Source organism: Eublepharis macularius, chromosome 8 (genome assembly GCF_028583425.1).
Source record: "Eublepharis macularius isolate TG4126 chromosome 8, MPM_Emac_v1.0, whole genome shotgun sequence".
Taxonomy (NCBI): Eukaryota; Metazoa; Chordata; class Lepidosauria; order Squamata; family Eublepharidae; genus Eublepharis; species Eublepharis macularius.
The window spans coordinates 80,032,818-80,047,439 of record NC_072797.1 but is presented as its reverse complement, the minus strand read 5'-3'; positions in this window follow the sequence as shown (position 1 = coordinate 80,047,439).

Sequence of the window (14,622 nt, the reverse complement as noted above, 5' to 3'; positions counted from 1 at the left end):
AATCTACCAGTGGAGGGATGGTGCTAATAATAGACCACGTAAAAGAGTATCTTGGGCAAAAAATATTACTGCCAATTCAGAATTTGAAACAATGGAGCCCTCGGAGACGGATACTTCCGGAGACGAGGGCACAAGTACTCGTAGCCTCAGATCTTGTAACATTTCCTCTAAAAGTTTTTTAGGGAGAGGCTACAACCGGCAGAAACGTCAGAACAAGAGAACCTAGTTTTCAATCTGTCTTCCCGTGTCTTGACTGATATAGAAAAAACAGTTTTGAACAAAGGAGTAGGCTTTGTGCCTACCCCGTCATATAATGCCTTTCAGACACGGGTGGACCTCTTTAAACTGACGCGCCTGATTAAACTTAGGGACTTTTTTGTCCCAGCAGTGGCCTTCCCCCTTCCACAGGGATCTCTTATAAATCCTCTTTTTACCCTGTTATATCTGATCCAATGGTTGACTGCTTTGAAAAGGTGGTACTGCGGGACATCAAACATTTGGAATCTAAAAGACTGTATAGGAGATATAATTTGACTAAACCGGAATGGGTGGCCCTGCAGGAACTTAAAAACGATAGAAGTATTGTATTAAGACAGCGGACAAGGGGGGTGGGATAGTGATACAGAACACGGAGGATTATGTACAGGAATGCAACAGACAGCTGGGGGTGAGTAGTGAATACAAACGTATAGGGCAGAACCCCACGGCTCAAATCCAACGGATTATTCGAATTGTGCTGGATGAGGGCCTTTCTATGAATGAAATAGACAAAAAGATAAGGGATGCCTTAATTAACAACTCCCCCCGCATACCTGTCTTCTATACCCTTCCAAAAATCCACAAGGGTGGGTGTCCCCCTCCTGGCCGTCCGATCATGTCCGGTTCCAATTCCATTCTGGAGCTGCTGTCCCGGTTTTTGGACTATTTTCTGCAGCCCTTGGTTTCCAAAACAGAGCCTTATCTTAAAGACACCATGACCCTTATAACTTTGATGGAGATGCTACATGTTCCAGCGTCAGTTTATTTGATGTCCCTAGACGTCAAGTCTTTATATACATCTATCCCCCACGAGGGGGCTAGAGTGGGGGTGCAGGATGCTCTTCTGACCCGCGATATTCAGCAGCCGTCCACATCCTTTCTTCTCAACTTATTAGACATCATTCTAGAGAAGAATTACTTTAAATTTGACAACAGCTATTATTTACAACTCAAGGGAGTAGCGATGGGCTGCGCAGCGGCTCCATCAATTGCGAACCTCTTCATGTCAAATTTAGAGTCTCAATGGGTGTTCAATGAGTCTATGAATCCCTTTAAAAAATCCATCCTCCTTTACCGGAGGTATATTGATGATTGTATTGTCATTTTGGAGGAGGGATCAGTGGCAGAAGAGTTAGGCAATTGGTTCAACAGCTGGCATCCTGATATACAGTTTACATGGATGGGAAGCAGTTCTAGCCTGGATTACTTGGATGTTCATCTTCGTTCTTCTGTGCCTCCACACATGGGGACTGCGCAGGCGCAGGCCAGCCGCCGGAGAATTTTCTAGAGCTTCTATGGCTCCGAAGGGGCCGTTTGTCGCGCGCCTCAGCGACCGTTTTCCCGCCCAAACGGTCACGTGATCCTCCAGCGACCAACGGCCCCTTCCCTCAGTTCTCTTCTTGCCGCCGCTTGGAGAGAACGTGAGCTTCGTTGCTCTGTGCTTTTTTGTGCTTCGTGCTTTATTCTGACTGATTGCTTGGCTTTTGACTTCGGACTTCGTGACCTCGACTACTCTTCGGATCTCGTTTTGGACTTTATTGTGGACTCGGTAATTTGACTCGGACTGTTTTTGACCTTCCCTTCGCGTGCCCCTGAAGATGGCCTCAAAGGCTCTCTTCAAGCATTGCCTCCAATGCCACACAAAAATGGCCAAAACCGATGGCCATGAACTGTGCCTGTTTTGTTTGGGGGAGACCCATAATGTGTCGGCCTGTAAGATTTGCCAGGGCTTCACCAGCAAGGCCCGACAAGAGCGCAAGGCCCGACTGAACTCCTCCCTGTGGCAGAAGGTCATGTCCGGAGGCGCTCCGTTGCCCTCCCCTAAGGCCGGCCCTAGCCCCTCTGCCGAACGGCATTCAAGAGCTGGCTCAGTGGCCTCCGCGAGGTCGGGGTCGAAACCGCGTCCCCCGAGTACCTCGGCGTCGAGAACGGCCTCTCCAGCGCAGGGACCGGGGCGGCCGCCCCGTAGCGCGTCATCTACCAGGTCGGATCCGAGACCAGCTTCGGAACCGAGGATCCTGGTACCGAGTCCCCGATCGGAACCGACGACCGGATCGATTCCGATGAAGCCTAAGAGGTCGAAGCCGAGGTCCCCTTCGAAGGCGAGGAGCGCGTCGGTTCCGAGGTCTTCTTCGGAACCACCGAAGAAGAAGAAAAAGACCAAGCACCATCGGTCGCCGTGTCCCGCTCCTCAGGAGGAGGTCATCGTGCTTCCTCACACGCCTTCCCCTCATCTGGGCTCTCCGGAGCCAGAAGACATCTCCGTTCCGGTGCCGGATCCGATGGCCTTCGAGACGGTGCCCGCAGAATTCTCGTCGGGGCCGGAACCGAGCCCGCACCGTCGGAGCCGACCATCGCTTCCCCTTCGGTCGCCGAGGCTGGAACCGAGCCCGTCTCCTCGTCGGAGCCGTCCGTCGCCTGCCCGTCCGTCTCCACCTCCGGTCGGTCGTGAGCGGCATGGTTCCGGGGACAGTGTCCGATCGGTCCGATCCGCTGCGTCCCGACATCGACAGGCTTCCTACCTCCCCTCGCCATATCGTTGCCAATGGGAGGGGGCACCTGCGGGTTTCTCCGTGTCGGAACCGAGGCCTTCGACATCGAGGTCGGCGTGGGCTCCCCCTCCGCTCCGGGTTCCGGAATCCCAGCTCGGTTCCGATGAGGAGGATGTGGAGAGCTTTGGCGGCTACCAGTCGGAGTCCTGGTCCGAACCATCGCCAGCTGAGGAGCTAGTGCCATCGGCGGACTCGCCATTCGAGGACCTCCGCATCTACGCCGACCAGATGGCAAGGATGGCCAAGGCTCTCGAGATGGACATCTCTTCAGCAGTTCCCCAGACCAAGGACAAGCTCCTCAAACGTATTTACGGGGACAATCCGGCGTATGTTGGCTTCCCCATGCTCGAGGGCATTGAGGAGATAGTGGAGAAGGTGTGGCAGGTGCCCTGTGATCAGCCTCCAACATCCAAGAGGATTGAGCAGCTCTACAAAATCAAGCAGGGCACCTGGCCGGCGTTGGTGAAGCACCCTCCACCTTCCTCCTTGGTCACAGAGGAGTTCAACCCCCGACGATCGGGTCACTCCTCGGTGCCTGCCGATAAAGAGGGCAAGAAGCTGGATGCCATGGGCAGGCGCCAGTACATCGTCGCTTCGCTGGGTCTGAGGATCGCCAACTACCAGACCATCATGGCAGGGTACCAATTGTACCTCTGGGAGAAGTTGGCATCCTACACTCGAGACCTCCCACCTGAGCAGAAGGCTGTCGTCTCCCTGTTGCAGACAGAGGCTGTCCGGCTGTCTAAACAGCAAATGAATGCTGGGAGTCACGCTGCCGACACTGCTGCTCGGGGAATGGCTTCGGCGGTGGTCCTCAGACGCCACTCCTGGTTGCGGTCTACGGCCCTGTCCCAGGAGGTGCGTTCCAGGGTGGAGAGCATGCCCTTTGAAGGGGACTCGCTGTTCTCCAAATCGACCGACGAGACCCTGAAAAAGAAAAAAGAGGACAGGCAGACGGCGCGGTCCTTGGGGCTGGCTCCTGCGGACAAGCCCTCCTCCAGGCCACGGTACGCTCCCTGGTCCGGCCCTTACCACTACCAGGGCAGATACCAACAGCAGCGGCCGGGCTATCAACAGTATCCTGCTTACCAGCAGCGGCCTTACCCTCCCGCACAACAGCAGAGGAGGCGTCGGCCCTTCAAGCCTCGTCCGGCACATCAACCGGCCCAGCAGAAGGATCAGCAGGGCGCCGGGAGGCAGTACTGACGGGTCACGCCAGCCGTATCCCCGAACTTTTCGGACAGACTGAGTCCACTCCTCTCTGAGTGGGAGTCAATAACATCTGACTCATGGGTCTTAACTATTGTTGAACTGGGATACGGGCTGGAGTTTGTTGAGCTGCCTACATGCAGCTCACCCCTGACAGCTGTCAATAACACTATGGCCGAGCTGGATGCGGAGATCGCGTCGCTCTTGGCCAAGGGTGCTGTGGAAGAATTGCCCTATGAGGACTCTGTAAAGGGTTTCTTCTCTAGGTTCTTCCTGGTCCCTAAGAAGGATGGGGGCTTACGTCCCATTTTAGATCTGAGGGGCCTTAATGCCTTCCTCAAGGTGACCAAATTCAAAATGGTTACGTTGGCGGCTGTGATCGCCTTGCTGAAACAGGGAGATTGGTTTGCGGTTCTTGACTTAAAAGACGCATACTTTCACGTGGGCATACGTAAGGAGCACAGGAAATACCTGAGCTTTGTTTACCGGCAAAGGGTTTTCCGGTATAAGGTGCTCCCCTTTGGCCTGTCCACGGCCCCACGAGTGTTCACTAAATGTGTGGCCCCTGTGGTTTCCTTCCTACGGGAAGAAGGCTGTACCATCTTTCCGTACCTCGATGACTGGCTCATCGTGGCTGAGTCGGAGTCTAGGCTGGTGCAGGACATTGGCTTGGTACTTAGCACTTGCCAACGCCTGGGGCTCCTGGTGAACTTGGAGAAGTCCAAGCTGGTGCCCAACTGCAAGGTGTCCTACATTGGTGCACTGTTGGACTCTGTGGAGGGTAAGGCCCTGCTCCCCTTGGAGAGGGCTCGGTCCCTAAGGGGTCTAGCGTCCATGTTTAAAAGGAACCGGTTCCAGTCTGTGCGCACTATCCAGTGCTTACTAGGGCATATGGCAGCGGCCACCTCTGTGGTGCCTTTCGCTAGGCTGCGTATGCGCCCTCTCCAGAACTGGTTTGTGCGGAGGTACGATGCTTTACTGCACCCTCCGTCCCTCAAATTCTCTATCCCGAGGGTCATCCTCTCCTCCTTGGACTGGTGGCTGTCTGATGACAACTTGTTTAGAGGGACCCCTTTTGGGTATCAACACCATGACATCACGGTTACCACTGATGCCTCTCTGTTGGGATGGGGGGCTTACTGTGGTGATGTGTCTGTGCAAGATGTCTGGTCTGACAGGGAAAAGACCCTCCATATTAATGTGCTTGAACTAAGAGCCATTCGTTTCGCACTTGTGTCTCTTACAGCACTGCTGAGAGATCGTCAGGTCTTGGTGCAGACGGACAACACGACTGCCATGTACTACGTGAATCAGCAGGGGGGCACAGTGTCCATGGCCCTGTGCCGGGAAGCCACACTCACTTGGCAGTGGGCTATCAAGAACGGCGTGTCGCTCCGTGCTATACACGTGGCTGGGTCAGACAATGCCCGGGCAGATGCCCTCAGCAGGGTCCCTTTGCTGGACCACGAGTGGGAACTGAACGGAGAGTGCATTGGGCCGATCTTCCAGATGTGGGGTCATCCAGTGATAGACGTGTTCGCCACTGCGGCGACCACCAAGGCCCACACGTTCTGTTCCAGGGCAGGGAGCGACCCCCTCTCTATTGGGGATGCCTTCCAGTTTACGTGGACGCAGGGCTTGCACTACATGTTTCCTCCATTCCCCTTGATTCCCAGGGTCCTGTGCAAGATAGAGGAGGACGGGACGGACTGCATCCTAGTGGCCCCCTTCTGGCCACGGCAGGTTTGGTTCCCGAAGCTCCTGCGGATGTCCCAACGGACATATGTGAGTCTGCCCCCTCGGCAAGACCTTCTCCTAAACGGGAGCCTAGTCCACCACGATCCCAGGAAGCTGCACCTAACGGCTTGGCGGATCGTTCCTCCCCGATAGGCTTTACTGACGAGGTACAGAGGGTCCTCCTGAATGCTCGTCGGCCATCCACTAGGCGCGCTTATGCGGCCAAGTGGCGTAGGTTTGAGCTTTGGGCACTTGCTAAAGGAGTGGTGCCTGACAGCAGTTCCTTGGGGGTTGTGTTCGAGTATTTGTGCCACTTGCGTGGCCTGGGCTTGAAGGTGTCCTCCCTCAAGGTCCACCTGGCAGCGATATCAGCTGCTCACACCCGAGTTGAGGGTGCTACGGTGTTTTCTCACCCACAATCCCGCCAGTTCCTTAAGGGCGTGTACAATCTTTACCCACCTGTGTCGGCGCCAGTGCCTCAGTGGTCACTGTCCTTGGTGCTCTCACGTCTCATGTTGCCTCCATTTGAACCTATGGCTACATGCCCCGTGGATATGCTATCCTACAAGGTAGCATTCTTGGTGGCCGTCACATCGGCCAGAAGGGTCAGTGAGCTGTCTGCACTGCGGTCTGACCCTCCCTTTCTTGTGTTTCATCCCAACAAGGTGGTCCTGCGTCCCTGCCTCGGGTTCCTGCCCAAGGTGGTGTCCGCCTTCCACCTCTCGCAGGAGATCTCACTGCCTGCATTCTTTCCTCAACCTTCCTCTAAGGGGGAAAGGGCCCTTCATTCCCTAGACTTGAAGAGGGCCCTAGCCTATTACCTGGATAGGACAAAGGAATTCCGCACCTGTCCTCACCTGTTTGTATGTTTTGGGGCCAAGGACAAGGGTAACAGGGCTTCCTCACAGACCCTGTCTAGGTGGATTGTGACGGCCATTGGCAAGGCCTATTCCCTGGCAGGGGTGGATTGCCCGCTTCAGGTCAGAGCCCACTCCACGCGGTCCCAAGCATCCTCTTCGGCACTCCTCAGGGGGGTGCCCCTGGTTAACATTTGTAAAGCAGCCACATGGTCCTCTGCAGACACCTTTGTCAGGCATTACGCCGTTGATGTCAATGCGGAGCAGGATGTATCTGTGGCCAAGGCTGTCTTACACTCCCTTTTTTCCTGAGGGAGTTTTGAAATGACTTTCTTGGCGTACCTGTTGGGTACCCTTGAGTGAAAGTGTGTATATATGTACCTGGGGGTGTGTATATATGTAAATATTGGGTATTTATGTGTCCTTACACAGTATTTTTACATAGATGTATATATGCATATCTATTTATTGTTGATCTTGTTTGCTTAATAAAATTGTGTTGGACTTCACCCCCGCCTTCCTCATTGTGTGAAGCTTGGTACACTCCCATGTGTGGAGGCACAGAAGAACGAAGATGAAAACAGGGTTAACATACCTGTAACTTATGTTCATAGAGTTCTTCTGTGCTGACACACAACCCTCCCTCCTACCCCGCTGTGAACTCCAATGCACAGTACTGTAATGGCTGTAACGGAAATTGGTGTTTTTAAGGTGTTACGGCTGAAGTGTGTTGGTCAAGCGGCGGCAAGGGAGAACTGAGGGAAGGGGCCATTGGTCGCTGGAGGATCACGTGACCGTTTGGGCGGGAAAACGGTCGCTGAGGCGCGCGACAAACGGCCCCTTCGGAGCCATAGAAGCTCTAGAAAATTCTCCGGCGGCTGGCCTGCGCCTGCGCAGTCCCCATGTGTGTCAGCACAGAAGAACTCGATGAACATAAGTTACAGGTATGTTAACCCTGTTTTACTATTTACGGTGAGGGTCAGAGATTGGCGGTGCGGCCATTTAAGAAACAGACAGACCGCTGCTCTTATTTACCTTACAAGTCCTTCCACCCCAGAGGTCTCAAAAACAATATACCTTTTGGCCAGTTTTTGAGACTGAAACGTAATTCCACCAACCAATGTTTCTATAATAATTGTAGAGAGGAGCTAGGGCTTTCCTTTTTGGCCAGAGGATACCCTAGCGATGTCGTGAAACAAGCGACGAGCCGTGCCGACGCAACAAACCGGCAAGGTCTGTTAACACCTAGGGTAAGATCAGAGGACAATAGGATTAAGTGGGGTTTGGATTATACCCCCCTATCGGCCGACATCATCTCCATCATTCGGAAACATTGGCATATCATTAGCAGTATCAAGGGGTGTGAGACAGGGCTGGCAGTAGGTTATAGACGCACGCATTCAATTAAAGACATCCTGATCCGATCGGAATTCACCAGCACTCAGGAGACCGGAGTAAGATCTACAGGTCATCATGCATGCGGCGCCTGTAATGTGTGCAGCTTAATGGTGAAGCGTGAAGTCATTCGACCCGACTTATTACCTTCCAAGAAGGGCTTCACTAACTGCAGATCAGAAAATGTAGTTTACATAATACAGTGTAAATGCCCTGCGTTATATATAGGGAGCACCACCCGTGCTTTATGAGTAAGAATCCAAGAATACATCTCAAGGATTAAGAACAAGGTTATGGAAGCGCCTCTGGTTAGTCATTTTCTCGAATGTACACATCCTAATAATGAATTTAGGGTCTCTGTCCTCGACCAGGTTGTTTGTCCCCATGCCATGGATCTAGGCAAATTATTACTGAAAGCGGAATCCAGATGGATATTTAAATTAGACACCTTGGCCCCGCATGGGCTTAATCAGTAAATGGATTTATCGTGTTATTTATAATTTCCCTGGATGTCTCCTACATTTAAGTTCCTGCAGGATTTCACCCATACTTCATTTAGTGGAATTAGACCCTTCCCTTGTGACCATAAAAATTGTTGAGTCCCACTAATTGGTTACATAGTCCGCAGACCAACTTTAGAGCAGTGGGAGAGCAGAGCATAGAACTGTTGTGCATTTGTGAGTACAACTTTATTAATTAGAAGGAGTGGGATGTTTGTTCCTGTTTTATACTTGTAATAAGTTTCTCACGTCTTCCATGTTACAGCATAGTCAGTCCTAATTGCTTCATGCCCGATGATGAAGTGAGTTTGCCTCACGAAACGGGTTAAACAGAAATATTGCTTGTCATACCCCGTCGGCACCATAACGTATTTACTTTGGGACTGTGAACCTCCATGAGAAGACACCCGGTTGGCTCTCCACCAAGCAGCACTTTTCCACCTTGCTGGAACATTGCACTTTACTCCTATATTTCGGACAGTGACTTGTTGATTGTATTTATTGCGTTCTGTATATAATGTATGGACTCACTTTTTGTATATGAACACCTTTTTATGTAGTTATTAAGTAATTTCACTAGTATTGCATTTTTGCGCAGCACTTTCGTATTTTCAGAATTAAAATTAAATCATAATTCTGGTGGTTTTTGTAGTTTTGACCTTTTGGTCTACCAGATTTGCCCGTTTTTGTGGTAGCCTCCAGGTAGTGGCTGGAGATCTCCAGGAATTACAACTGATCTCCAGGCCACAGATATCAGTTCACCTGGAGAAAATGGTGAACTGGGGGGTGGACTCTATGGAATTATGCCATGCCAAGGTCCCTTCCCTCCCCAAACCCCACTTTCTCCAGGTTTCTCCAGGTTTCACCCACAAGATCTCCAGGTATTTCCCAAGTTGGAGCTGGCAACCCTAGGACCTAGTGTGTTCCAGAAATGGGAAAAATTCTAAAGCTACGCTCAGAGGTGAAACCAGGAAAAGTGTACATCTGAAACTTTATTTACATCCCACCTTTCTCCTCAATAGGGTCCAAAGCAGCTTACAACATTCTCCTCTCCATTTTATCCATACAACAACCCAGTGAGATAGATTAGGCTGAGAAAGTGTAACTGGCCCAAGGTCACCCAGTGAGCTTCCATGGCAGAGTGGGGATTCAAACCTGATCCTAGTCCAACATTTTAACCACTGCACTACACTGGCTGTTGTAGATGGTGGCCTCAGTTATTGGGTTGGAGACTTGAATGAAAACAAAAGAATCTTTTTCCCTATGATGAGGGGAGGGAAATTCAAGTCATGGTTTCTGGCTTAATATGAGAAGGAGAAAATCCCTAAGTCCTGGTGGGGAGGTAGGGTTGCCAACCTCCAAGTAATGGCTGGATATCTCCTGGAATTACAAATGATCTGCTGACCACAGATATCAGTTCCCCAGAGAAAATGGCTGCTCTGGAGGGGGGACTCTATGGAATTATATCCTATTGAGGTCCCTCCCCTCTTGAAACCCCACTTTCTCCAGGCTTTACCCAGCTGGGGTTCTGAGAGGAAATTTCAGCTGGTCCTTATTGGTCAGAGTGAATGGAACACTAATGTGAGTCTAAATTTTGCTGTTAATGCAAAAGAGTCCTTTGCATCTTAATTAATTACTGAGAGGTCTTGATCAATGGTCTGGAGCTAGGTAAAGTGTAGGCCTGTTTCTCTCTGAAGCTAGCTTTGTTTCTGAAGCTGGCTTTCCACTGTTTGTAGTGAGATTGTGCAGCCCTTCTCCGCTGGCTCTCAGCCTTTGTATTAGTGTCTGGACCCCATGTGGCTGGCAAAGAAGAGGTGAACAAGGAGGAGGATAGAGAGAAGCTATCAGTATGGAGGCTTGATGGCAACAGTATTTAGGTAGGGAGAATATTCTCTGATAGTAGATATTTCATTGTGATGGGTTTTGATGAGAAATTCAAGAGTCCAGATAACCTTTCAGTGGGAAATGCTAATGGGTGCTTCCTTTTTTTCTAAGGCTAAGACAGCAAAATTCTTTTTATGACTAAATGCTGGGATCATTGTTGAGGTGCCTGAATTAATGGTCTGATAGGTAGGTACTGGTCAAATTCAGTATTTATCCAGAACTGCTATTATCCTCAGTAATTATGATCAGATTAGGTGCAATAGTATGCTTTCTGCTAGCTCTTGGTCATTTGTGTGTTAATGACAAGGACCCTTATTTCTTAGCCTCTCCTGACTATCAGACAGAAGATAGTTCCATGGTATTTGAGACTGGGAGGAGGAGGGGAAGAAAGACAAATCCAAAATGAGGCTTGATGGGGGAAAAAACCCCAAACGTTAAATTTCAGGAACATTGACCTGCATATGACTGTATTAAGAGTTTGGACTTCTTCATGTTTAGTAAAATAAAGGATGTTGCTATGATACGAAACATACTGTGGGTACTGAGCAGGAATTGAGCAAGTAGGCACAAGTGTGTGAAACTGCCTTGAACTTAAGTTGACATTCAGACAAGTTTGTTTTGTAAGTTTATCATCAGGTTAACTGTTAGGTAGCAGTTTTGTTGTACCAAGTGTTTCTCTGTCAAAAACTAGATTGAAAGGGATTAGAGAAAGAGAATGCTCAGCTTAATGGGAAGCAATTTTCCCTCATGACTACCTACTAGAGATGTGCACTGAAAAAAATTTCCATTTCAGTTTTGAATTCAGGGTTTCAGCACAAACTCTGTTCTGTTATTGGTTTGTTCCAGGTGGGCCAATGCTGGTTCAGATCTAATCTGTTTGTGTTTTTTCATTATCGTGAGTTTCTGCCTGTTACACGCATCCAAGGTGAGTGTTGACTGTGCATGCAACAGGGGAGTTGGAGAAATGAGGCTCTGGGGCAACTGTTTTGCACTCAACAGCACTAAAATTGCACAGAACACAGTCCTCTCTCCAAATCATTGTCCCATCAAGTTTGAGCTCACACCCAGCAATGGGCTTTGGCATTTATGGACCCTAAAGAATGCTTTGAGAAAGGCATCAAAGTGAGTGCTGGGCAGATGTGCATGAACACATTGTTCTTTTCAGGGAGGGTTGGCAAAATGAGGTTTTATTCAATCTTAACCAAAAATTGCAAATTTTTTACCAACCATTAGTCTACCCTCCTAGTTCCAAAACCCATCGATCCAACAAGTTTCTCCTCAAGCACAAAACACAACAATGGACCCCAAAGAAAATGAGTGTCAGTGGGTGCACACAATGGCAGGAAACTGGCTGGTAAAGTGGCAATGGCAGGGCAGTAGCCAAGCTGGAAAGCACTCCATTGCCAACTAGTGCAGTGAACATTAAAAAAACTTTCCTGCTTTACGATAGTGCCAATAAATTACCTTTGCATCCTACTGTTGCCTATTGATGTCATGTTTCTCTGCGCTTTGTAGTTGTGTTCCCACAGTGAGGGGTGAATCCTTTCTTTTGATGCTCAGGAGGAGCCACCTGCCACAGTTGATGTGGGCGGGTCTGATCTAAGTCCCTTCTGAGCTCTGATCTTAAGTCCAGAACTGAAAAGCCTGGAAAAATTATTGTAGAGCTCTTCCCAGGCTACAAAATTAAGGGCAAAGTGTTTCCAACAAAGATCTTCATTTCAGCATCAGATTTCTTGTCACAGTGGAACTGCTGTACATTGGAGAGACCTCCTGGAACTGTGACTGGCATTTCACTAGATGCCTCTGAGCACTTGTTGTTCTTCGAAAGTTACTGAGTTTTTGAGCAGAGTAGACCATGCATACAACATTACCATAATTCTTTGCATTTGGCCCTTGATCTATCTTGACTTGACACTGGGTCATAATATTTCATGCCATAACCAAAACGTGATTGAGCACTTGCAGAAAAATGTTGGGGAGTGATACCATGCCGTCAATACTGGAGTCAGTGTTATGTTTCACTTAGCCTGCTATACCAATGGGTATGGGCGCTGGGGCAGCCAGCTTGCCACGCATGCGGCACGCCTCCCGCCCTGTATGATGACATCACGGAAGTAACATCATCACGTAGCGCTGGGAGCATGCGCACACACAGTGTGCACGCGCGGAGGCCTAGACAAGGTTTGCATTGAGTACCAGCAACCCTAGATCCGCCCCTGCTGTGTATGTATGCCTGCATGGAAGTTGTTTGCCAGCTTTTCCTTGTATTGTACGTAAAAGCACACAGAAAGGGATTGGTGAGGTGATGCTGATAGCACTGTGCTGTCTGCAAGGCTTCACGCCATTGCTTGGGAGGCACCGAAGACAAAATGCACTCGTGCACAATCCACACATCCCCATTCTCGCCAATGGAGGTACACTACACTAGGGCACAGTCTCTCCCCCTGGGATCTGATTGGCTGGTTGCTGTTTAAGAAAACAGTCATATTCTGTAGCCTGCTGCTGCCAGCCCAGTGCCTGCCTGTGCTGCTGCTGCACAGTAAGAACCAAGCTGAAACACACACATTTTGGGGTGGGGGGAGTCATAGCTTCATTTCCCAGAAGCCTATTTTCTTTCCCCTCCTGAACCATACTCCTCCAGCCTGCCCTCTCAGGTACACTTGGCCCTCCTTGAGGGTAGCTGTCATATTTTGTAATCCACTAATTGACTGACTGAATAGCTTTGTTTTACTGGGGATCTTTGCTGTTAGAGTTAAATATTATTATCATTCAAAAGTTATTGTATTTTGTAAGCTGCTTACTGTTTGACTGAATGGTTCTATCATACTTGAAACAATCCACCTTGAATCCCAGTAAAAAAGGCAGACTGTAAATTAAAATAAATAAAATATTGTGATTTCTTACTATAATAGCACTGTTCTTCTTTCTGCTTGATAATAACTGGTGCAGCTATATATCCTTGCTGTGGAAATGAATCGCTTTTATGTGGGATTGTGTAATTCTCAGTTTTAAATCCTCTTTCTTTTTTACTTCATGCAGATGTCAAATATTAAAGATCTGTGTATGAAAAAGGGAGAAATAAGGAGGATGGCACACTACCCCATATTTCTATGATATGAAAAAAACCAGGTGTTTTAAATATGCATGAAATGGATTCTAGTAGGAAAGCTCTGAAAAAAAGAAACCAACATGCATAGGCCATGGAATGCAATATTATCCCAATAAGAAGCAAAGAAATTTGCAGTTCACCCATGGCTTCCATTTTTTCAGTAAAAATGCAGGGTTTTTAATTTCATATTCCAGAACATTGTGAATGATACTGCAAATGTTAAGAAAAACAGCTAATAAATATAGCTGACAAAATATTTGTTATAGATGAAAGTATTTTCTGTGCATGCATAGGCGGGACATAGCAACTGGTATTGCCTTCTAGTGCTTATATCTGAAACACTGCACTTTCTTGTTCACCAAGCTTTATAGAATGCCGGCAAAAAGGGACCATGGACCGAGCAGCTGTGTGTGACCCTGCCCAAATAATATAATCAGCAAGGTGAAATTAACAATGTTTGGAAAAGGAAATATATTTGTTAAATTAGGATAGCATGTCCCAAAAGGAATTTAGTATCGCTATGCAGAAATGCATTAATATTGGATTTATGTTCTGTATCCTGGAAGACTGACAAGAGATTGTGCATTAAAATTCTTTTAATGATTCACCTGATGAATGCAAAGATAAATATAATAATTCTTTTAAGCTTTAAGACACATTTTGTTAGCATTCTTTAGTGATGAATAATCGCTAGGCATAGGCAAACTTGCACATAACAATGGCTAACTTGAAACTCATCTCTCCCGCAGAACTCCAGTCCTTCCAAGAATAACATCTGACACTCTCCATATAATCTTGCTCATAGGCAGGCAATTTCTCTTGTTCAAACATGATAGGGTTGTTAATGAACTCTCATCTTGAACGTAACCACACTAATAAACAAAGAGTTGGGTAAATCCCTAGTTTATTGTTAGTGTGATTTTTCTCTTATGAATTCTCTTCTGGTAGACAGTTTGATTTCCAGACCATGGGAAGTTCATGGGAATGTTGCTAGGTTTGCACTGGTGTGACAGAAAGATCACAGTCAATCGCCTTTATAAACCATGAGGTCTTCAGGTGTACATCCTGCCCAGATCGATGCCATTTTCCTTGCCTTAGGCTGCAGTTTCCATATCACCAGA